The sequence below is a fragment of the Podarcis cretensis genome (assembly GCF_951804945.1).
Source record: "Podarcis cretensis genome assembly, chromosome: 1".
In the NCBI taxonomy this organism is placed as follows: Eukaryota; Metazoa; Chordata; class Lepidosauria; order Squamata; family Lacertidae; genus Podarcis; species Podarcis cretensis.
Window position 1 is genome coordinate 42,774,860 of NC_137170.1, and position 25,307 is coordinate 42,800,166.

Below are 25,307 nucleotides of genomic sequence, written 5' to 3' on the forward strand. Positions count from 1 at the left end.
CGGCAAGGTACTTGCTCATGAATAGTTTGGAAAACTGCATGTAAAGTGGACTCTATGGGGTGGTTATTGCATGTGCACCTTCTCCCAGTGATGCTAATGGGGTGGTGGTGGAGAAAACTAATTCTATCCTGACCTTACTTCGTTTAAGTAAAAGGAATTGCATTGTGAACATTTAACTTAATATTGCTTTCTTTGGCATGCTCCCTGGGAAGCATTCTTTGGTATCTGTTACCTGCTGCTGAATATTATTTAGCACTACATAAATCACTCAAGAGGATGACATTTGGAGTTTCTCCAGCTATCTTCTCAAAGCCAATTTCTATTTTACAGAAAGAAATGAACAAATGGAGTCACTTGGATAACTTACACATAAATTAAGGGACCATAGCTTCCAAGCAACACATAAATTATTGCAAGCTTTTATTCTAATCCAATGCAAGGACATTAATTATAATAGATCATCAACAAACTATATAAAGCAAGATATATTGCACCCCCACCCACACACATACACTGTGAGATATGTTTACTCCGTATGTGTCTGAATCAGAGACGCTGTCATAAACAATATTCCACTGGTATTCTAGACTTATTTCCAAATGATGGGCTCATCGCTGATGTGAATCATTGGTGACCAATGTGCTGGATGTGAGGCCATTTACAGAATTTGCAGGGGGAAAGGTGACCTAAAATGATGTGTGATTTTTGCAGGGGCATTTCCAACACAGCTGCTTTCCCCAGTGATGGTAGCATTAAATAGGAAGTGAAGGAAGTACAGTGGTACCTCGGGTTACAGATGCTTCAGGTTACAGACTCCGCTTACCCAGAAATAGTACCTCAGGTAAAGAACTTTGCTTCAGGATGAGAACAGAAATTGTGTTCTGGCGGTGCAGCACCAGCAGGAGGCCCCATTAGCTAAAGTGGTGCTTCAGGTTAAGAACAGTTTCAGGTTAAGAACGGACCTCTGGAACGAATTAAGTTCTTAACCCCAGGTACCACTGTACTAATGAATGTAGCAAATTGGAGCTCCTTTTGCTGGCCTTACACGATAGTGGGGGTTTTAGCTTTTTGCTTTGCTTTTTGTTTTTACATTTACCCCAATTCAGCTGGAGGCCAGAAACTATAGCCTTCTTCAGGCATTAAGTGTAATTGTTAAAATCATAAAGGGGCAGCACAAAGATGCACAATGCCTTCCAGATCTTGGAAGGCGAATTTTGGCAGTGGGGAGCTTTATCTATCTCTGTAGGCTCACTTTGCATTTTAGAACCCTGCTTTTCCAGAGTGCTAAAACATGTGGGAAGCCTCCATGATTCAAAAAGATGGCAGGAATGATGGAGGGGGAAGAACTAAAGTATTTGTCTCCACTGCCCCCTAATCAGGGATGGACATTCGTTTTTCAAATTTCAGTAGCGCCCTGTACAAGGTCCAAATTTGGTGGAGCCCCCTGGTCTCCTGTCTTCCATTCTGTGTGTGCACTACATCATATTTATGAAGCCCAGCATGACTCTGCTTAGCACACAGTACAGGGGAACTGATTGCATTGCCCTTAAATACAATGCCTGAATAGGGCTTTTATTAGCAAGATTCCCATGTAGACTGTGGATTTAAGGCATCACTTGCAAAAGGGCCCCAGGTTTGGGGATTCTACAGGGCAATGTCCAATATCATATGGAATTTCAGTAATTGGTTCTCTTAGTTGAAGTGCAAGGAACTTTGAAATTCATTGAAATTATTTGTATGTTTCTAATGATGTGTTTTATTTTTTTTGGAAATCCTTATGGTGTAACCGACTAAGAGGTTTAGATCAGTCTGTATATATAACTTGATGGTAGATATTTAGTAAATTCAAATGCAAAGTCAAGTGTTTACAAAGAAAAAAAATACCTCTTCGAACCATGACATGAATGCCTTCTTCTTCCCATGCTATTGCCCAAGCAATTATACATTTGGATAACTTAGAGTAACAGCTGGTCAAAACAATACATTCCTCTGCAGTCATTTCATCTTAGAATAATTAAGAAGGAAAACTCTAATTGATAGAAGATGGACTGAAAATGTTTTTGATCAGCTTATAAAACTGTCAAGTACAGGACAGGAGAAGAGCGTTCTTAAGCCAGCTGAGCTATACAACAAAAAGTCGTAAGATGAAATACCCACAGATGTGTTCCTGAACAGAATGGCTTCCCCTCCAAAAGCAAAAATCAGATGCAAAAAATTATGCATCAGTAATAACCATGTGCAACAACATCCTACTTTTCCATCTATATAACATGGATGTTCCCTCCCATCTCTATAACACTGACTATAGGAAAGTCTATTTGCATTCTTAGCTGTGCAGAACTGAGGGGGGTCTCCATGGTGAAGTATACTATTATGCAGCTAGTGCTGCACATAAAGGTAAAGGTAAAGGTACCCCTGCCCGTACGGGCCAGTCTTGACAGACTCTGGGGTTGTGCGCCCATCTCACTTAAGAGGCCAGGGGCCAGCGCTGTCCGGAGACACTTCCGGGTCACGTGGCCAGCGTGACATCGCTGCTCTGGCGAGCCAGAGCCGCACACGGAAACGCCGTTTACCTTCCCGCTGGTAAGTGGTCCCTATTTATCTACTTGCACCCGGAGGTGCTTTCGAGCTGCTAGGTTGGCAGGCGCTGGGACCGAGCAGCGGGAGCGCACCCCGCCGCAGGGATTCGAACCGCCGACCTTTCAATCGGCAAGCCCTAGGCGCTGAGGCTTTAACCCACAGCGCCACCTGCGTCCCATTAGTGCTGCACATACAGTTTCCCAATTTGCAGCTGCAAACTGCACACTGTGTTCTGATTACTGCATACAGGGACCCAGCATATAGGGAATCCTCCAAGCTACAATTTTTGCCGGTATAAGTACCTAGTTAGACAAGCATTGACATTCTTATTGAGCCTGTTGGATTAGTGAACATTTTATTGAATTAATGGCTTTGGTTTTAAGTTTCCCCCCTTTTTTATATAGTCTGTTTGTTTTAATTACCGCGCTGTCTAAAAGTATTCCTCCAGTGGCTTTCAGTAAACATGCCCAAACAGTGAAAGCTATTCATTTAGAAATATTCCTATATATTTTATCTGCTTCCTCTTTTAGAAAAGGTCCTTCCCTCCCAATGCTTTGAAATAGCTCTGCTTCCAGTCACCATCACTAATGATTTGAAATTTGTACTGCACAACATGAAAACTGCACAACATTTGTACTGCACAACATGACTTTTCTTTCCCAAACTCATCTAAAAGTTTCCACAATCAATCAGAACTGGTTTTATGCTTGGTCACAGATATATAAGAGAATAAGGGGTATTTTCCTTATTGATTTGCAAGAGGGATTTTTTAGACAAAACACAATATTTCCTTAATACAAAATACACAGGGGAACACAGGTTTAGATGAGTGCATACTTTCTATACCACCTCTGAGGGGAGCTGTTAGCCAATACTTGTTATTCACAGAAGGAAAACTATTCTGACCATCTCCAGAACATTTTAATGAGATAATCTCCTCTTCTCAGAGTAGAATCAAAGATAACAAAACTAATGTAAAACCTGAGGAGAAACATATTTTGTATGATTTGAAGTAAAACAAATGGTGTTTCAGGATTCAAGATGGAACAGGCAAGCAATCATCCTCATTGAGTTGATGTGGTTTCACTTTGAAATTAATATATTGGTACAAATAAATAGCTTAACAAAACAGATGAGATCAGTGGAACTGCTGTTCTTGAATGAGATTGCTGTTATTTCAGTTATCATAGGACAGCCTGGCATCTCAAAGCTTTTCTTACATTAAGATGTTTTTCATCTTCTAAAGGGCCACAGGTGGCACTGTGGGTTAAACCACATCTTCTAAAAGTAATTGCTAATGGGCTAAACCCAGCTAACATTTTAAAGTTCCATTGATATTAATGGCATCAATAGTTAAACCAGGAAAGACTAAATAAAACCATTAAGTGTAGAGACAAGATGGAGACATTTGTATCCTTCAGCATCATGAATCCCAGTGAAAATACATGGATGGCTTAAGCAGCACAAGTAGACGGCCAAATTCATTATGGCGACTTGATACAGAATCTCACTCTGACCTCATATAGCTGGAGACAGGCAGCTTCTGGGAAATGTTATGAAGACTGTAACAACTAGAATGTGATGACTAGGGATTTGAACCTCTAGGGTCTATCAGAAGTTACCCCTGTCTATCCTACACTCCATAATGTTGCCTGCAGATGGCCTGATGTGCAAAGAAGATTGAAGGAATGATGCTACTTTCCCTGCATACCTTCCGCCAAAAACATAAGTGCTGACAGGACAAAAACAACTGGAATGGTGACAGGGGTTTCATGGGATCCATCAGAATGTTGCATCAATATCTGCATTGCTGTATAGAATCAGCACAGGGAGTTTGCCCAGAGTCAGGGGCAGTTCCAATACCAGTTAAAGAATTCCCCTGTGCCAGAATTTCATGGGCTTATGAAACAGAGGGAACTTAAATTATTTCATGTTGAGTGGGTACAGTCTAGAACAAGCACTTTTAATCAACTAGATTTTCCAGATGATTAAACAATATCTCGTAGACCAGTGTGAAGAGTTAATCCTCCAGCAGAGCATCAAAAGATGTCAAGAAGTTCAGGAGCCCTGAGCCCGGTCTTGGCTGGGGAGGGAGGGGTATAAATAAAAAATTTATTATTATTATTATTAGTTCAGGAATAGGAATAGGGAAGAATCTCCCCATCAACGTTTAAATATAGGTAAGTCCCTATATAAGGCAATACCTCCTCAGTCACATACCTAGGTTTGAAGTGATGGTGGTGACAGAAAGGTACATCAGAAACCTAGTACTGTTTTTAAAGAAAAGAACAGTGGATTCATTTACCGGTATTTATTTTTTGAAAAGTTGCCAGCCCATTATAATAAGCATACGGTGCTTGCATGCTCTTTGCCTTATTCACATATTTGAGATCAGCTGACAGCTGCTCCAGTTGCACTCTGAGGAACATGGTTTATTTCTTGATGCTGCCAGCTGGAATAAAATGGAGAAGATGTATTTTTTTAATTAATTAACTTCAGAACACTGAGGAGCCTTGAGACACATTGCAAGTGATGGGAAATCCACAACATTCTCACTGTAAGACCTATGTGAGCATGTTTCTTTAACACAGAGAGTACAAGCATCAGTGCTCACATGCAAGGGATTCTTAGAGGGCTTGATATAATTTAAATAGAAATACAGTGCATATCACCATCATGGTAAAGAATGTGACCAAGTGACTTCTGCGCCTGCTCAGTCTGTGGCTCAGATGCTAACCACTGATGGACAACTTCAAGGTCCCTGCTCTCTTGCAGTTCTTTATCTTAAATTAGACTTGGAATGAAACACTTTCAAACAGAACACTGTCTTTGGACAGTCCTTTACAAAAGAGGACGCCTTCCTGTAAAGTAGGCAAAACAAGACTGCCATAATTCATCAAGGAGTTGGACCTGTGAAACCCCCTGAGATCTGTGGACAAAGAGCGGTATACAAATTAAATAAATAAATAATATTTGTAACACCTAATCTTAGCCATGAATACTACTTGACTCCTTCCATTTCCATTTTTCACATGCTGCAAACTCAGTTGCTCTGTATTCCTCCTATGCCACACTGGTTTTCAGAAACTGAGTGTGCTCATAAACTGACCATGGCCATCTCCTAAAACTATTCATACAATGTTCAATCCCATGCAGTCCTTAAACTATGCTGGAAGTAGGGGTGCTGACTTGCCTCCCACATTGAGGGTGCCCTGTGACCCATCCCACCCCCACCCAACAGGCCAGCGCTCGTCCGTTGGCCGTGGGCGGGGGGCACAGAGGGTGAAAATCACCCTCCATGTGTCCTGCCCCTGCCTGCTGTTCCAGAGCTTGCTTGGGGGTGGTGGTGACCCCCTCAATATTAGGGGGGCTTGTCCCCCCTGCCCAGAAAAATTGAGGAGGCCAAAGCCCCTTCCACCCCCTATAGTTGGCACCACTGGTTGGAAGAGAAGGGCTTACTAGAGCACTGGAAGGAATGAAGAGCAGGACTCAAGACTCTGAGCAAGTGTGGACCAAGTGTGGACCAACCCAAGCAGCTCAGCTGGTAAGGATAGCTGCTATCTCTGTCCTTAACCAGGAGGACATAGCTGCCTGCAAAGAGGCGGGGGAAGGAGGGAGAAGCAACCGGCAGTTGCAAAATCTTTGCATTCAATAAACTTGTAGCTTTCGTTTATCCCAGCCATGTGATATTCCTCCTTGGTTTCAGAGCCAATATCCCTTTCCACATTTATTTTGGTCCCCAGTGTGTTGTGATGGTAATGGCAAGAGTATGTGCATATTGCTTGAGCTCCAAAGTTAAATTAAAAGTGAAGCATGCTTTGGAACCATATGAGTTTGACGGAAAACTGAGGATGACTTGTAAACATTGGAAATGTCTTGGGAAATTCAGATCAAATTTCAGAAACAAATCTACATGTTTGAGAAACAATTGACAATAACTCTTGTTATTGCTACTGCCAAGATCCAAATCTGAAGGCTCAGCATGCTTTGGAGTTTAAATGCTGGGCCAGCTCACAATGTAAGCACCCAAATCCATATAGGAGAAATGGCAGAAATCCATTGATTCCCTGCTGGCGGAAGGGAGTTCTCTAGCATTTGTTGAGGTGGCAAGAAGCCAAGCAGGGCTTGAACTATAGAAACGGCATCAATCCAGAAACGTAGTTACTGCAAATATTTTATCCTGTTTTCACACTTTTCAGAGAGTTCTCTCATTTTGCAAACACCATTACTGCATTACAAAATATTTACATCTTTTCAGCTTTAAATCTCTTGATCCTTATGTTGAATGTTAGAATACAGTGGTACCTCGGGTTACATACGCTTCAGGTTACATACACTTCAGATTACAGACTCCGCTAACCCAGAAATAGTACCTTGGGTTAAGAACTTTGCTTCAGGATGAGAACAGAAATTGTGCTCTGGTGGCGCAGCAGCAGCAGCGGGAGGCCCCATTAGCTAAAGTGGTGCTTCAGGTTAAGAACGGACCTCCAGAACGAATTAAGTACTTAACCCGAGGTACCACTTTATCTACATGGGAATTTGGCTGCAACCCTATATTGGCAAGAAGGGCCAGGCGTATAGTTTAGTGCTGCTGCTAGATCTGCCTTTACTCTGACGTATTCAGGTAGCAGCTGTCGCAAGAACCCCCAACATTTCTATGAGTTGATGACTACTTTTACTCAGCTGCATCTGGTGTGCCATGGGATGCGGGTGACACTGTGGTCTAAACTACTGAGCTTCTTGGGCTTGCTGATCAAAAGGTTGGCGGTTCGAACCCCCACAATGGGATGAGCTCCCATTGCTCGGTCCCAGCTCTTGCCAGCCTAGCAGTTCGAAAGCATACCAGTGCAAGTAGATAAATAGGTAGCGCCTTGGCAGGAAGGTAAATGGCCCTTCCATGCGCTCTGGTTTCTGTCCAGGTGTCCTGTTGTGCCAGAAGTGGTTTAGTCATGCTGGTCACATGACCCAGAAAGCTGTCTGTGGACAAATGCCGGCTCCCTTAGCCTGAAAGATAAACGGCATTTCCATGCGCTGCTCTGGTTCACCAGAAGCGGCTTAGTCATGCTGGCCACATGACCCGGAAGCTGTAGGCCGGCTCCCTCGGCCAATAAAGCAAGATGAGTGCCGTAACCCCAGAGTTGGCCACGACTGGACCCAATGGTCAGGGGTCCCTTTACCTTTACTAGTTTACCTAATATAATGCATTTGTGTATGCCATTTCACTAAAATCTGCATTCTTATGCAGTCTTCCCCCTAATATAACCACTGATTGGGTTGTTAAACTGCATCACATAATTTGGAGAAGTGTGAATATCAAAGCATTTCAGTTTGTAGATTGCTTTGGGGAAGTGTGAATTAGGTAGATTCAATCAATACGTGGATGAAACCAGATTTCTCCTCCATCTGTGCCCCTGACTAGCATGTGTTGGGTTGCTTTGTTCATGACTTAGATGGAACAATAAAGAATATGTTCATTAAATATGTGTTGAAGTTAAACATACGTGAAAAGAAGAAACCATACAAGTTCATATTGGCAAGACTGAAGCTGAGCGGCAACAGTGGACCCTAAAGAAATAAAATAAAGTCCATATATATATATATATTATAATATGAGAAAGGGGAAAACCCTCTAAATACAAAAAGGGGAATTCTGGCCAGGCTGTGTAACTGCTGAGAGAGACAGGGAGTTTATATTGGATCACGGTCAACTATTAGTAAACAATGTGATGTCACTGACCTTAAAAATCCATATTTGGGTTGCATTAACAGAAGTATGATATGTCAGCTAATATGTCAGCTGTGCAGCATTGTTTAGCCTGAGGCTCAGAGCCAATCTCTATACCACTTTGCAGGAGACTGAGAAGCAGGCTGCTTTTGAAAAAGCCCAGATAGAAATGACCTCATGGGAAGCCCATCATCTGCTCTGTTTGACACAAGCACAAACTGCAATCTGGCACGCTGTCGCTCAGCCCACCTGAGAAAGATCTGACTGTGTTACTGCAAATTTCAACCTGTCCATCCAGGACAATTAGCGTTATTTTTATTTATTTTTAAATTACTAGTTTTCTATGAGCATAGTTCTGACTTGGCTTAAAATGGTAAGCTGGGTGAATTTTTTCATCTGAATTGGACTTTAGTGTTATTCCCCAATTTGGCCATGATAATTTTAAGGGATGATATATAAATCATAAAATCATAGAATTGTAGAGAGTCATTTAGTCAACCCCTGCAATGCAGGGATCTTTTGCCCAATGTGGGGCTCAAACCCACAACCCTGAGATTAAGAATCTCATGCTCTACTGACTGAGCTATCCACAGGATCCTCGCCCTAATTTATGATATATGGGGGGGGGGTATCAGTAATTTGAAGTATAAAGAAAAAAAACATTGTAGCACTCAAAAGACTAAGACATTTGTTACAGACCCCCCAAGTGTCCCTATTTTCCAGAGATGTCCCTGATTTAGATAAGCCGTCCCAGTTTCTGATCTGATCCCAGAATGTCCCACTTTTCCTTAGGATGTCCCTACTTTCATTGGAGAAATGTTGGAGGGTATGGTGTTATCTGACCCCCAAGCTGTCTGGAGGCAATCCTGTATAAGGAAGTTAAAAAAACACACACCTTAATGTTTTATTATGTTTTTATATATATTGGAAGCTGCCCAGAGTAGCTGGGGCAACCCAGTAAGATGTGTGGGGTATAAATAGTTAAATCATCATTATGGAACGAGATGTCCCTATTTTCATTTGAGAAATGTTGGAGGGTATGTTGTTATGGCATAAATAGACCTGAGTCCATGAAAGCTTATGGCATAATCAATATATTAGGCTTGGATCTTGGAACAGCAACTTATGAAAGTTCATGGGAGGACTGTTTCCCATCCTCTCTTACCTTTACAATCCCTCGTGCCCCATCCCATCTTCTTCATGAAGGCCCTACAACCCTCCAGAGAGGCTTTTCTGGGATTGGGGGTGGCTGTGGGTGAGGAAGGGACAGGGAACATTCCTTCGTTGTTTTGTGGAAAAATGCTATGTCTTAGTTTGATGGAAACTGAGTCATTAAGTGTTCCCTAATTGGTCAAGGTTCCGCTTTCCAGAAAAACCTGACCCACAGTAGGAAAAACAGTGGCATGCCTCTTTGATATTGACTGCTAACGCTAAGACCTACAGGAGAGTTTCCAGGAACATTGTTGTTTTTCTACAGAGTACAATCTGCAAATATTTCAAATGAAGAGATTTATTAATAGCTTATAAGTCAGACTGAGTGCCCAGATACTTATTGTTTTTATTGCCTTTGTTTCCTGATGCCTACTTTTGGTTATATAGTCCAAGGCAAAAAGTTTAGTAAAATTTTCAGGAAGCAGAAATCACTTTCCTCTCTAAGCTGAGTTTTCAATAGTTTTCAATTCTTTCCACCCCTTTCTTCCTATCTCTACAGTCACTCCTCTGTAGTCTGCATGAGAAATATTTTTTTCTGTGTCACAGCCTTTGGATAGACCATTGCCACTTTCAAAAGCACCAGAAGTATATAAAGACTTGACTGTCAATATTACTGATCAAGGATTTGTTTCATTTTTCTGTATAGCCTTATTTTTTTTTTAAAAAAAAAAAAAATCACTACCCTTCTCTTCTTTTAGCAAAGACAGGCTGAATCAAAAGCTCTTCTGTGGGCACAAGGGCACCAACTGGATTCTACCCAATTAGAACATAAAAGGGGCATTGCAACCTGTTTCTCAGTGACCAGACAGCTGCTATTGAGAAGCTCACAAGCAGAGCTTAAAGTCAACAGCCATCTCCCCAATTGGTCCTCGTCTACTGATATGAAATGATATCTTGCTGCTGAATATGGAGATTCCATTTAACCATCATGAGTAACAGCCATCAATGGACTTTTTCTCAGTAGATTTCCATTTTATTACATATTTAACGTAATATCTGTTGAGGAAATGATAATGAAGAAAGCCAGAACAAAAGATGATCTGCATGCAGAAGGTTCTAGATTCAATTTCTGGAATCTCCTAGTATTACTGAGATAGACTCCCTGCCTGAAACCTTGGTGAGCCTCTGCCACTCATTGTAGACAAAACTGGATTAAATGGACCAAAGGTTTAACTTGGTATAAGGTAGCTTTCTGTGTCTATAGCTGATGAACCATGAAGAGAGAGAATTTGGGTTCTAGATTATGCTAGGAAATAAGAACTTCTATACTTGCAGTGCAGCACAGAAAAACTATCTTCCCCACAATGCTTAACGCCACTCTTTCTGCCACCTCCAAACCTTGCTATTTCATCATTCACTCTTAACACTGCCATTTCTCCCCACGCTGCATGTGCCTGTGTGTGGTTCAACAGTGTCTGAGTGTGCTTGTGTGCCAAGTGTACTCTCTCTTTCCCCCTACTCCTAGCCAAACCTGTTGTTCGCTGCCTTGCACTCTGCTCTGAGATTTGCTTTGCTTCACTAGCCACCATGGGCAACAGCCACAGCCAGTAAGAAATGATTGACAGCAAACTGTAGGGTCTGGGAATCCATGGCACACTGAGAAGGTGACAATGTCTGCATGAGGCAGGAAGCGTTCAAGTGTGTGCTTTTGCAGTAAGGCAAGAGAGAGGAGATAACGGCAAAGCAAGCACATGGCGCGTGAACATGCACAAGAGGAATCCTATCTGGGCTTAGGCCTGACTCATGTCAACTTCAAGTGCTGTACTTGGCAACCGGCTTAGCAGTGGCAGCTGTTAACAGTCAAGAGCTGCCAAATGTGGGGGCAGGAAGAAGGCAATCACGCACACCTGCTTCACTATGTAATGCAAGGGGCAGGTTGGTCCTTGAGTGTTGGCTCAGTTTTTTCTTCCTCCCCAAGCAGAATTCTCAATTAGTAGTGAGATTCCAACTTCTCCCCACCTGCATCTCCTGCTTCCTAGTTATCAATATGCTGATGACGCCAAGTTCTATCTCTCTGTACCCTCTGAGTCAAGGGAAGTTGTGCCAGTGTTGACCTGATGTCTGGAGGCAGTAATGGGTTGGGTGAAGGCCAGTAAACTCAAGTTGAATCTTGACAAGACAGAGGTGTCGGTGGTAGGTGCTTCCTATGTCAAGAAAGTGGGTAGGTAATCGGTTCTAGAAGACGTTGGATTCACCTTGAAGGAGCAGATGCATTTTCTGGGAGTGATCCTTAATTCGAAACTCACACTGGACGCCCAGGTGGCCTCAGTGATAAACATTGCATATGCTCAGCAATTGGATGGTTTGCTAGCTGCATACATTCCTGGTCCAGACTAGCCAGGTCACTGTTATTCCCATCCTGGTAACCTCCTGATTAGATTACTGCAATGCGCTCTGTGTGGTGCCGCCCTTAAAGACTACCCAGAAGCTTCAGCTGGTGCAAAATTCTGTATGGTATCCCTGACTTCCGGTCGGCGCCAGCGCTTAATGGCGGTCCGAGCCTCGAGCTCCGAGGCAGGACTGCTCCGTTAGTTCGGGTCTCACCCGCTACGGCAAGCGGGGGACCCCTAAAATCACAGGCGCGGAGCCTGTGAACAAAGGAGATTCGGTGGGCACCCTTTGCGCCCCCCGGTACTGTGAGGGAGCCTTTTTAAAGGCTTCTGAGCGGCATCGGGGTAAGCGCGGTGCTGAGAGTCGTCACCCAGCTAGCGGAGTGAAGCCGCGTCGCCATGAGCGGAGAGCGCCGATTCCTTCCTGCAATTGGAATTTGACCACAACACCCGTGAGTAAGATTGGAAAAGCAACGGGACTTTTAAAAAATAAATTTGGCTGAAAACGGGAAAGGCAAAAATTAAGGAAGTCTGCCTCCCCGGAACTGCAGAAGGAATAAAGCAACGAAAATCAAGCTGCACTTAAAGGGAACCTTTCTAATTTTTTTTTAAGCTGTCAAACTGACATCGTACTTAAAATCTCCCCCCAGACTGGCAGGAGAAGGGGGGAAGGGATTGGAATGTTGTTAATCTGCTGGAAAATTAATGGAAATTAAGACCTTCCATTGCCAAATCCCCTGGGGTCGGGCTGCCCAAACAAGACACCTGGGACGTGGACTGTCAAACTTTGAGAAGCGGGGACTTGTTTGCAAAAAAGTTATCGGACCTTAGATGTACTTTGCTGCATTTTGGCCACATAGAAAAATAGAGACTTTATAATTTGGACATTGGAAACTTTTGGCTACTGTTATACTCCCTTGCTTCTTTGTTTTTTTTCATCTTTGCCATTTGGATACAATTGAATGCTCCCTCTAGAGGGCTCTATTTGAAACTGTTGCACTTGAAAAAGTAACAGTGGGATTTTCCACTTGGGAATCAACTCTGTGAAAACGACCTTGAGGATATGAGTGCCCCTACAGAAGAGATAGTAACAAGGCAGAAGGCAAAACAATCTCACAAGAAAAGGGCCTCTATATCAGGAACTGCAGCTGTGCAGGAAAAAACACCAGCTTCTATGGATCCTATGACTCAGGCTCTACTTAAAATAAATCAATCCCTGGAAGCATTGACAAAACTTTCGACAGAGAATTCTAAAAAATTAACAGAGTTGACAACAAGGTTGGATGTGAATACGGCTAGTGTCGCATCGAACACAGATTCTATAAATAGATTAATTCAGGAAAATTCAGAAACACGAAAGATTGCAGAAAGTGCAAAAATAACAGCTGAAGAGACAAGGGAAAAATTTGGGCCTATTATTAAAAAAGTGAATGAGCATGATGCAGCCCTCTCCTTACTGGAACTTCAACGTAAAGAGAAGAATTTAAAATTTAGATTGGTGCCTGAAGTGGAAGGGGACAACCTTGTGAAATTTCTCACAGAGAACATCATAACTTTTTGGCGGGAAGAATGGGAGGAAGATGAGGAACTTGAGATAATATCAGCCTTTCGACTGGGTAGAAGGCAGGACAAAAAACCAAGGGACTGCCTAATTACATTGAGATCAAAAGAAGAAAGAGATAGAATATTGAATTTGCATTACCAAAAGGCACTGGTGATCCAAAATTGTCAGATACAGATTTTTAAGGACATTCCTAAATACATTTTAGAGGTGAGAACATATTACAAGAGTTTAGTAGACCTGCTGAAGAAAAATACTATACCATTCAGATGGGAATTTCCACAAGGATTGTCCTTTAACTTTAATGGAAGGAAGATTAAAATAAAAACAATTCAGGACAAAGAACTATTTCTAGAGAAGTATCTGGAGGATTTGCAGAAAGGAACCGTGGAGGAGAGGGAACCACCCGATATAGCAAATTTGTCATTTGGACTTTCATTACCACCATCGGAGGAAGAGCAGAAGCTTGGAGCAGTTGGAGGAACAGCTACCTAAATACAAAATGTCTCTGCAACTCCTTAGTTGGAACTGTAATGGTTTGAACCTTCCTCGGAAAAGAAGACAGGTTTTTCACATTTTGAAGAAAGAACAATTAGACATAATATGTTTGCAAGAAACCCATATTGCCAGGATACACAGGAAATTATTAATAAATAAGAGACTCGGTCAAGAATTCATCTCATCAGATAAAGTAAAGAAAAGAGGTGTGGTGATCTATGCAAAGGAAAAGTTGGCTCCAAAATTGATATTTAAAGATGAACAAGGAAGATACCTGGCAATTGAAATACAAATTCAAGGAGAAAAGATATTAATTGTGGGAGTTTATGCCCCAAATGAAGGGAAGGCTGAATTCTTTAGGAAGTTGCATGAGACATTAGTTGACTTTTTAGATTATAAAATCCTAATGATGGGAGATATGAATGGAGTTGTCTCAACAAACATGGATAAAGCACAGAGACAAGTGATCTCGAAAGAAGGGAGACTACCAAGGATCTTTTTTGAAATGACTGAAACAATGGACTTGATTGACATTTGGAGAACAAAGAATCCTTTAGAGAGAGAGGGAACTTTCTTCTCAGAAGCAAAAATGACATGGACAAGAATAGACCAAATTTGGATTTCTAGCAGTCTGGCGTCAAGAACAAAAAAAGTAGAAATCTGCCCAAAAACGTGCTCCGACCACAACGCGGTTAAGATGGAGATGAAACTAACAACTACTGGTTCCTTTAGATGGAGAATGAATGACACCCTATTTAAGGACGAAGAGATCCACAAGAAGGCCCTTAAAACATTAAAAGATTACTTTGAGATCAACAGGAAAACAGATGTGGAAAAAAGAATAATCTGGGACGCAAGCAAAGCCGTGATGCGAGGTTTCCTAATTCAACAAAATTCTATAAAGAGGAAGCAACAAAATGAGAAGAAGGAAAAAATTTTAGAAAAAATAAAAGAAGGAGAGAAGAAGTTGAGGTCCAAACCAAAGTCTCATGAGATTTTGAGAGAAATAAAGTTTCATCAGATGCAATATATGGAACTCATGAACCAACAAATAGAATGGAAGATAAAGCAAATGAGACAAAAAACTTTTGAATCAGCGGATAAATGTGGGAAACTTCTGTCATGGCAATTGAAAAAAAGGCAGAAAATGAATACGGTAACAAGTTTAGAAATGGATGGAAAGATTATTCACAAACCCAACGAGATCAACAATTGTTTTCAAAGCTTTTTTAAGAAATTGTATGCACAAGGGCCAACCAACGAGCAAGAAATAGAAGAATTCATCAGAAAATACGGTTTACCAAAAATCTCAGAACAAAGTAAAAGGATCTTAAACGAGGAAATAACAGAACAAGAAATAGAGGGTACCATTCAAAATATGAAACTGGGAAAATCACCAGGACCAGATGGCCTGACGGCCAAATATTACAAAATGCTGAAAGAATGGCTGATACAACCATTGAAGGAAGTTTGCAATGAAATTTTGAAGGGGAAAAAGGCACCTGAATCGTGGAAAGAGGCTTTCATCTCACTTATACCGAAAACAGAGACTGAGAAGAACCAAGTTAAAAACTACCGCCCTATATCTTTACTCAATGTGGATTACAAAATTTTTGCAGACATTTTGGCAAAAAGATTGAAAAGAGTGTTGGTAGAAGAGATTCATAAAGACCAAACAGGCTTTCTCCCAGGTAGACATATGTCAGACAATGTGAGGAACATTATAGACATTTTGGAGCTGCTGGACGTTGACATTAATAGGAAAGCAGTTTTGATTTTTGTGGATGCGGAGAAAGCCTTTGACAACATTTGTTGGACTTTTATGAAAAAGAATCTCCAAGGGATGGGGGTAGGTCAAGGTTTTGAAAACGGTATAGGTGCAATATATTCTCAACAAAAAGCCAAATTAATTGTAAATAACGTGGTAACAGAAGAAATACCTATAGAAAAAGGTACACGACAAGGTTGCCCAATATCCCCTTTACTTTTTATATCAGTCCTGGAGGTTTTGTTAAACATGATCAGAAAGGACCAGTTGGTTAAAGGAGTTCAGGTCGGAGTTAGACATTATAAATTAAGAGCATTTGCAGATGATCTAGTATTGACCTTGCAACAGCCAGACACTAGTACTAAAAGAGTTTTAGAACTAATTGAAATATTTGGTCGAGTAGCAGGTTTTAAATTGAACAGACAAAAAACGAAAGTGTTGGAAAAAAATTTAACAATGGAAGAAAGAGAGAGTTTTCAGAATGAAACAGGCTTGGAAATAACAAAAAGGGTAAAATACCTAGGGGTAAACTTAACATCTAAGAATGTGAATTTATTTAAGGATAATTATGAAAAATGTTGGTCAGAAGTTAAAAAGGATCTGGAAATTTGGTCAAGGCTGAAACTTTCCTTGTTAGGCCGAATCGCTACTATTAAGATGAATGTATTGCCTAGAATGCTGTTTTTATTCCAGACGCTGCAGATTGTGGACAAGATGGATTGTTTCAAGAAGTGGCAGAAAGATATATCAAAATTTGTCTGGCAGGGCAAAAAGCCCAGAATTAAATTTAAGATTTTAACTGATGCAAAGGATAGAGGGGGGTTTGCCCTGCCGGACTTAAGACTCTACTATGAATCAGCAGCTTTCTGCTGGTTGAAACACTGGCTACTTCTTGAGAATACTGACATTTTGGATCTGGAAGGGTATGACAATAGCTTTGGTTGGCATGCATATTTATGGTACGACAAGGTAAAGGTGTACAAAAGTTTTAAAAACCATATTGTAAGGAAAGCATTGTATAATGTTTGGATTAGATACAAAGATCTGTTGGAAAGCAAAACCCCTAGGTGGGTGTCACCAATGGAAGCTAGGGAAGTAAAAAAGCTTAATATGGATTCTAAATGGCCAAAATATCATGAGATTATAGAATACGATGGTGAAAGGGTGAAACTTCAGAGTTATGAGAAACTAAAACCTAAGGTTCGAGATTGGTTGCATTACTATCAGATAAATGAGACGTTTAAACAGGACAGGAAAATAGGATTTCAGAAAGAGAAGTCAAAATTAGAAACAGAATTGTTGGAACCCAATACTAAGAATTTATCAAGAATGTATAACTTGCTGTTAAAATGGAATACACAGGATGAAACGGTGAAATCAGCTATGATTAAATGGGCACAAGACATAGGTCATGATATTATGTTTGCTGACTGGGAACAGTTATGGACCACCGGTATCAAATTTACTGCATGTAATGCTTTAAAAGAAAATATTATGAAAATGATCTACCGGTGGTACATGACCCCAGTCAAGCTTGCAAAAATTTATCATTTGCCTAATAATAAGTGTTGGAAATGTAATGAGACTGAAGGCACTTTCTACCACCTTTGGTGGACCTGCCCAAAGGTTAAAGCTTTCTGGGAAATGATCTATAATGAAATTAAGAAGGTCCTTAAGTGGACTTTTCCTAAGAAACCAGAGGCTTTCCTCTTGGGTATGGTGGGCCAAGTGGTGTTAAGGAAGGATAGGACATTCTTTATGTATGCCACTACAGCAGCAAGAATTCTACTGGCAAAGTATTGGAAGACGCAAGAACTACCTACTCTGGAAGAATGGCAAACAAAGGTGATTGACTTTATGGGACTGGCTGAGATGACGGGCAGAATCCGGGACCAGGGGAAAGAGACAGTGGAAGAGGACTGGAAGAATTTCAAGATATATCTTAAAAATAACTGTAAAATTGAGGAATGTTAAGATGTCAGGGGGTAAGAAGTAAAGAATTGCAGCAGTAAACAAAAAAAAACTTAAGAAATATGTATGAAAAAGAACTAAGACAATGGACTTAAGGGTTGCTAAAGAATTTTAAACAAGGATGCAGGGATAGGGAGGTATGGGGAAGTCAGAGAAAAAAGGTTATGAACCGATGATTATGAAGTTATACTGTGTTACATTGTTCTTTATGTTATGTGTGGAAAATTAATAAAAATCATTATAAAAAAAAATAAAAAAAAAAAAAAACAAAATTCTGTATGGTATCCCTAACTGGAGCAACATTTCACCAGTTACTTGGGTATTGCTCTGACTGCCTATACGCTGTTGGGCCCAGTTCAAAGTTTTGACTATCTTCTGCGCTGGGGCTTGAGATAAGCAGGGAAGCTCTAGTTATGCCACTGCCAATGCCTGCGCCCCAGTTGGTGTTGTCATTGAGCAGAGTCTTCTCCTAGTCTTACTCTGAATGGAATTCCCTCCTGCTGATATTTGTGACATATTACTTTGTAGTTTTAATTATTAGCATAGAATCCCTAGCAGAGCTCCCAAACAGTGTATTATAATTTGATTCCTGCATTGTAGGGAGTTAGCCTAGATGACGCTCGGGATTTCTTCCAACTACAATTCTACAATTCTATGATCATTATGAAATTAATGGTTTCACCTGCCTTTCTTACTTCTGCTCATAGCAAATGGTATCAGTCAAAACTTGGTGAACTGTTGCAAATATTGCAAATCTTCAGCCAGTTATACCAGGCTGGGACACATATTTCACAGGAAGTCCTGCCAAAATCATCCAGTCCCCAGTGGAGGAAAATAACGGGAGAGTTCTAGAATGACTCAAAATGACAGGTGGGGAAAAGAGCAATGGTTGTGGTTTAATTGCTGCATTCATTGTACAGGAAAGTTTCCAGTGCCAATGAACACACATTCTCTTTGTGGTAATTTCTCCAATCAAGCATTCTGTTGTTAGCTGTTAATTTCTACAAGCTTTTATGGCTAGAGGCCCTGCTGAGTCTTTCACAATGTGGGAAATAATAGCTTTCTTTTGTTATTAGCAGTGTGAGATGGAAGAACCATTTTATTCAGCTCTAAAGGTTTTCTTCTATTAACTCCAGTAGGAGCTGGATCATGGCCTTATTCCAGGCAATAACAGTTGCCTTAGTTGGCATGATATAGTATCTACCTGCCCATAAGGGAATCCATTTTGGGAGAAGGTTTAAACCAGCGGTGGATAGCCAATGTGGTTCCGTTCAGATGTTGGGCTACATCTCTCATCAGCCCTAGCAAACATGATGGGAGTAGTTGTCTAGCAATATCTGAGAGGGACCTGATTTGCTACCTCTGGTAAGAACTCCTGTTCTCTGTCCATTTTAAAGGTTCTGGAGAAGATATTGCCAAGCTATTGTTACATATTAGTTTAATGTGTAATTTAACTCTTTGTATCTTAAGAACTCTGAATCGTTCTATGTTCAGAAAATACCTTGGCATTTCCCTGACCTCATCTTTTGTACAAATCTGAGTAGTGGAAAGTTCTGCCTATAAACAAGTTGTGAGTTTTATATATTACTCTTTGAATCGCACACACCGTAAAGTTCACCCTCATTCTTAGCTTTGGCTACAATGGAGAAAAAGTCTGAGGACTATTTGAGGATATCCCTAGAGTGAAGTAAGAATGTTTAGCACTGTCTGGCCTTTGAGTCATGCAATGTTTTGGTACTTTCCGTCCTAGCATATATGACTAGTAGCTTTTGAAGCAGCTATCTGATGCTATGTTGTTTATAACCTGGAAGCTACTCCAGATCCTTCCATTACCAAAGCTTCTAGGAAACAGTTCAATAGTTTTAGAGCTGTGAAACCTTACTGCAGATTAATTTTTCAGTGCCACATTGGACAGCTATTTCGTGCAGTCATTCCACCACAAATACAATCTATCCACACTCTTGATTTCACAGCCTCTGCTAGCTGTCTGCATTGCCAGTCACATTAGGGAAGAGAGGCTGGTGGAGCTGATCCAAATAGCAGCCGTCTTCCAGGAACATATTAGTCCAGACAGAGCTGCCTTACCTCAACAGCAAAAGAATTCTGATAAGATGAGGCTTGGTCAGTAACAGTTTACTTTTCATGAGGCACAAATGTATGAATCAGAGGTTACGTCTCCACACCTCCATAATGAGAGCTAAGCAAAACCCATCTGTTTTGGCACAAGGAGATGTTACACAGAACCTCATTGTAGGTGTGAGAAACCATTGTAGCATTTTAGGAGCCAAGCCAGGAGCCCTACAGATCATGTGGCACTAATTCGCTTTTCCATCTCTGCCATTCTCAGGCCATTAAGTCTAGAACACTAAAGCCCTGTTCAAGCATTATTGCCTGAACAGAAAATATCAATCCATATAGGGGGCGCATACAAGGGCTCTGCCTCCAAGATTCCTGTCCCCTGACACTCAGTACCAGACCTTCTCATGTTGAGCAAGGAAGGGCTGAGAGAGACATGAGTAAGGATTCCCACTAAATCAGAGCCCCTGATCACATGGTGGCTTCTACATACAGTACATTCAAGCAAGCAGAGAGGGTAGGGTTGACCCACATGAAGACATTGGGGCTATCAGGCCTCCAACACATGAGGAGGCATCTTGTTCAGGCATTGTACCTTAGTAGGACTTAACACCACAGACCCGAATCTTCCTGGGGTCCTGGTGGTAATGGAGAACCAATCCCACACCACTGCCTGATAGAACGCTCCAAGATCTGCTACATTCTTTCGTTCTGGGCAGCTCATCATTGATGTGAACCGCCCTGAGACCTGTGGGAATAGGGCGGTATACAGATTTAATAAATAAATAAAATGAGAAGGCAGCCAGTGACAATGCACTTTTGGAGAACTGGCGGTGCAGTGAGCCAGTTGCTGCCTCTGCTTCAGTTGACTGTACTGGGCCTAGTCACTGGACGGGTGCAGTGCCACCACTGGACAACTGTCTCACTTACTTGCAAGTCGCAAGTTGCATTAGCAGATCGGGCAGTACTGCAGGAGGAATCAATTGAAATAACCACCAGCGGCCACATGGATCTTGGGTGAAGGGCACACTGTGCCACTAAACAGCATATGCCCTTAATCTCCCATGGTTCCTACTCCCTTCCTCCAGCTGTGGGAAGCCATATCTTGCCAGCACTTGAGTGCTTGACTACAGGACAGGAAGAAGGTTGCTATTATTAAAGTATGACACTTTGTACTGAAGGAAGAGCCTTATAAATATGTGAAATTGTGACCACATTCAAATCCTGACCATGTTCTAAAACAGAGTAAGACAAATGCATGTTTATCTTTGTTTACATGTAAGCAGGAAGAGCCGGCAGCTTTTATTAACCCTCCTCTTCACAAAAAGAGACACTTTGCTTTGTTGCTGGCACTCTGCTCTGGCTGCTGCAAAGGTCCCTATCAGTGTTTTCCAGAGTCGCTAATTGCAGCTTCCAAAAGTTATCTCAAGGGCTGCTTCACACAGAGTTCACCCGTGTTTTTACAAAACAAGTACCATATTTAGTGAGAGGAAAACATGCCAGCGCAAGAAGGAAGCAAGAATTGTATTGCCCCCATCCATTTCCTACCATTTGGGCACTGCAGTGATAAACACGGCTGCTGCATAGCACAAGCTGATTATGAGTCACAGTCACCATGTCAAATACTTTAAAATTATCGCCCGCAAACACCCAAGAAAGCATGCAACTACTAGATTACAACTGTAAACCAGAAATAGAAGGGCTGTTAAAATAGAGTTTCAGACTGCTTAGTGTAGAACATCTCAAATATTTAAGCAGTAATAAATTGGCTCTAGTTCAGCTCCTTTCACTATGCACCAAGCAATATTTGTGGTATTAAGATTATATTGGTGGAAATAATCTTTGTGCTGTTGTGATAATCACAGGGAGAAGAGAGGGTTGAAGAAGACTGGAAGAAATTCAAGATTTATCTACAAAAGTATTGTAATTTGGTCGAATGCTAAGAAGGATGCTAGATCATAAATAATTGCCTACCATTGAATTAGATTTGAATTTGACGATAAGTGAGATTGAGGGAAACATAAAATTTTTGGAGATTAGATTAAATTAACTGAACAAGATTTAAGAATATAAATAAGATGATAAATTGCTGGAAAAAATTTACAATGATGTAAGTGGGAGTGGGAGACGTGAGGGAGTCCAAAGAAGTTCTGAAAAATGTGTTATGATACATGTTATATTGTTTATTATTTTTGCATTTTGTATTTAAAAAAAAATTTCAATAAATATTTATATATATAAAAAAATCACAGTTAAAAACAACTTGCAAATGCAGCTTCATTGAGCATATGAAATAAAGGACTCAATTGCAGCTGAGATTCTGCAGCAGCAGTTGTTGATTTTTCTCAGTTCTGTAAAATTTATAAAATATTTGGAGTCATGATGGCTCCTCTTACATTTCTGCAGTAGATTTGCTATGTTACTTGCATAAAAAATGCACTGAAAATAGGGTGGCTATACAGTCCTCTCTTTGTCTGGTCCAAGCCTAGTTTAAAGATAAAGGTGTTACCCCAAGTAAGGAGAACAGGGGCTTTGAAGATGCCCATCCACATTCAGTAACCGGACAGCAGACTGAGGGACAGAGGTCACCTGGTCCCAGTCTTCCCCACTATTTAAATTATAGCAATTATTACTGACACCTGCAGATATAAAGAAGCATATGTAAATTTTACATAAACCTGTGTCCACAATTGGCCTCCTTTTTGGTGGTACCTGTCCTTTTTGGGGGAGGATGCAAAAGTGGCTAATTTAGAATCCTTTATATCTTCTTATTTTTTGACCTTTCAAGAACCTGACCAGGGAATGGTCTTATCTGTTGCCCCCAAGAATCTTAACTTGCCAGTAATGCCACCTTAAAAATTTCCTCAGTTTGAGGAGTTGAATAATTCTAAGAATAACAACAATGCAGAACAGGCTGCTAGGTACATGAATTGGAAAATCATTGGGCATGCTGGAAGGCATAAACCCCTAAAACTCAGGGGAGTGAACCTGGAATAGGACAGACTGTTGATTCTCAGCTGATCATTTGCTTTATTTAGTTCATATAACAATCACCCTCAGAAAATAATCTATATTATATTATCACAACTATGGAAGTCTGTCTGAGGCTCTTCTCTAGTTTCTGAGATGTCACCAGCAGATATTATTTTTTTATTTCACTTATGAATTGTTTTCTAGGCATAAAGCATCTTGAAGCAATCCAACAATAAACACACACACACACACACACACACACACACACACACCAATTTCAAGTAAAAAGAAAAAGCTGATATTCTCATGATGCTCAATTCTAAAATCTTGATATGTTGAAGATGCAGCTCATAGACGTTGTTGTTGTTGTTGTTGTTGTTGTTGTTGTTGTTGTTGTTGTTAGCAGTGCATCCTGCTTTGCTTTGTAATGCAACAGGTCAGGCTACTGTTACCTGGCATGCAGCAGTATCATTGCACTGTGCCTCATTCAGCACATCATCAGTAAGTTCTCTGCTATGACCCTTGCATCATGTGGAAAGAAACACAATTCTACTTTACGAACCATGCCTACCTATTCTCTTCTGTTCTTCTTTGGAGATGAAAATTTGTATATTGGCACTAGATGATTGTACACTTTGGCAGACCTAAGTGCCTCTAATGCTACTGCTTTCTTTCTGTGGAGAAGGGCAAAACAACTGGCCTAACTTCCTCTCTAGCCTAAGTGTTAGTATGATGTAATCATTGGATCATGGGTAGACATTTCATAGGCTCTTAAGAATGGAAGTCAAGCATAAGCTTTGTAGTCGGTTGTGAACATTCCACACACCTTGAAGAATTAATGGATACTGTGCCAAAGCAAAGTTGGAGGAGAGTGGATAATGTCAGTGAATTTAGGGTATGTTCTTCCTACTGCTGCCGCCACCAAGCAACTCCATTTTCCTTTACGAAGCCCATATCTTTCTCTGCCAGAAGTCTGCTGGCAGATACTTTCCAAATGAAACAGACAGACTGCAATTAAACACTTCTATGTGGCTGAACGCAGTAATGTTATGAATACCCTGGGAAATATAAACAATCCGCAAATGGGAATCACTTCCATTACATGATTCAACAATATGAATGCTTTTCAAGCACACGATAATAAAAAATCTATAAGATAACCCAACCACACTTTCACCTCATTAAAATGATTTTGTGAGAATACTGTGTTTCCGCCATACTTTTCTAAACTCGCTTCACTGAATGGTGTAAAGATAACTTACTTTCTGTTGCTCGGCAGTGAACAGGTTGCAGATCAGTGGTAGAGCATCTCCCAGATTCAGTCCCTGGCATCTCCAGGTAGGGCTGGGAATATATCGTGTCTGAAAATTGGCTGCTGCCAACCAGTAATGATGTAAGAAGGCATCCATTTCCATTCTGACTCATCTTCATTTCATGCAGCTCTGTTTCCATTCTGCTGCAGGCTGGCTTCCAAGAAAAACTATGATATTCAGCTTACTGGATGGCTAGCTGAAAGAAGAAAGTCTTCAGTAAACACTGAGAAGAAACAGAGATGACACCTGTTTGATATATACTAGGAGGGAGCTCGGAAGAGTAGCTGCTGCCCCACTAAAGGCCTGGTTCCAATGTTGTGTGGAATGGACCTCCTGATAAGATGGTATCTGCAAGATGCCCTCTCCTGCACAGTGAATTGTTTGGTTGGTTATATAAGCTGCTGAGAGATCAAGGAGAATCAACAAGGTTGTCCTCTGTCATCTCTCACCTGGCACAGGTCAACCAAAGCAGTTTCAAACTCAAATTCAGACCTGAAACTGGATTGAAATGGGTCTAAATAATCATCCCAAAGTTGTTCTGCTACATCTTTCTTGAGCACTTTGCCCAGGGAAGACGTATTAGTAACTAGGTGCCAGTTGTCAGGTACTTCTGGGTCTAGTGACATCCTCTTAAAGAGTGCATGAGCTATTATCTCCATCAAGGCAGATGGCACCTCCCTCTCCTGCAATGAAACATTCTGAACTCATAGGGCAAGGGTTGAGGAGGCATGTGGTGGTCCCAGTCCCTTCAAGAAACCTGTCCTTGTTATCAGGACACAGTAATTGAAACAACACCAGACCAGACAGTGCTCTGGACACTTCCATTAAACCTACCTGCAGTGTCTAATTCTGAACAAATCCAAGAAATTTTACCCTCAAATCGCCTAGCACACATCACAGCAAGCTACCAAGTATACCATCAACTCTTTTCATTGCGAAGACCCCCACAAGAGCTTTCACTTCTCAGAAAAGCTCTGCTGGATGGATACTTGGGGATGCAACAGTGGTAAAAAAATAAGCCTTTATCACTGCTACCACTGACACATTGCAGACAGAAAGATGTGCTTGCACCCATGTTCATTCTGAGATGAGCACATCCTTTGTTCCACCCATTACCATTCTTGCTTCATTGTCTGCATCTCCCCAGAGTGCCAGGGAGCCCCATGGAATGTTTTTTCCTTTTTTTGCCACAGGAAAGTCTGGATTGCACAGATGCCAAGTTTCAAAATGTTAAAATTATTCTTCATTTTTTTCATACTTCACTTTAAAAAATGCCATCTGTTTTTCATAACACCACTAA

General features: G+C 41.1%; 1 long non-coding RNA gene across 1 annotated transcript; it reads right to left on the bottom strand.

The window, feature by feature from the left end:
* Positions 1 to 4,851: 4,851 nt before the first annotated feature.
* On the bottom strand, positions 4,852 to 11,055 carry LOC307224735. Its single transcript, XR_013842723.1, has 3 exons — positions 10,989 to 11,055; positions 8,082 to 8,145; positions 4,852 to 5,032 (listed from the first exon to the last, which is right to left on the bottom strand). It is a non-coding gene; the product is annotated as an uncharacterized lncRNA (long non-coding RNA).
* Between the last annotated feature and the right edge of the window lie 14,252 nt (positions 11,056 to 25,307).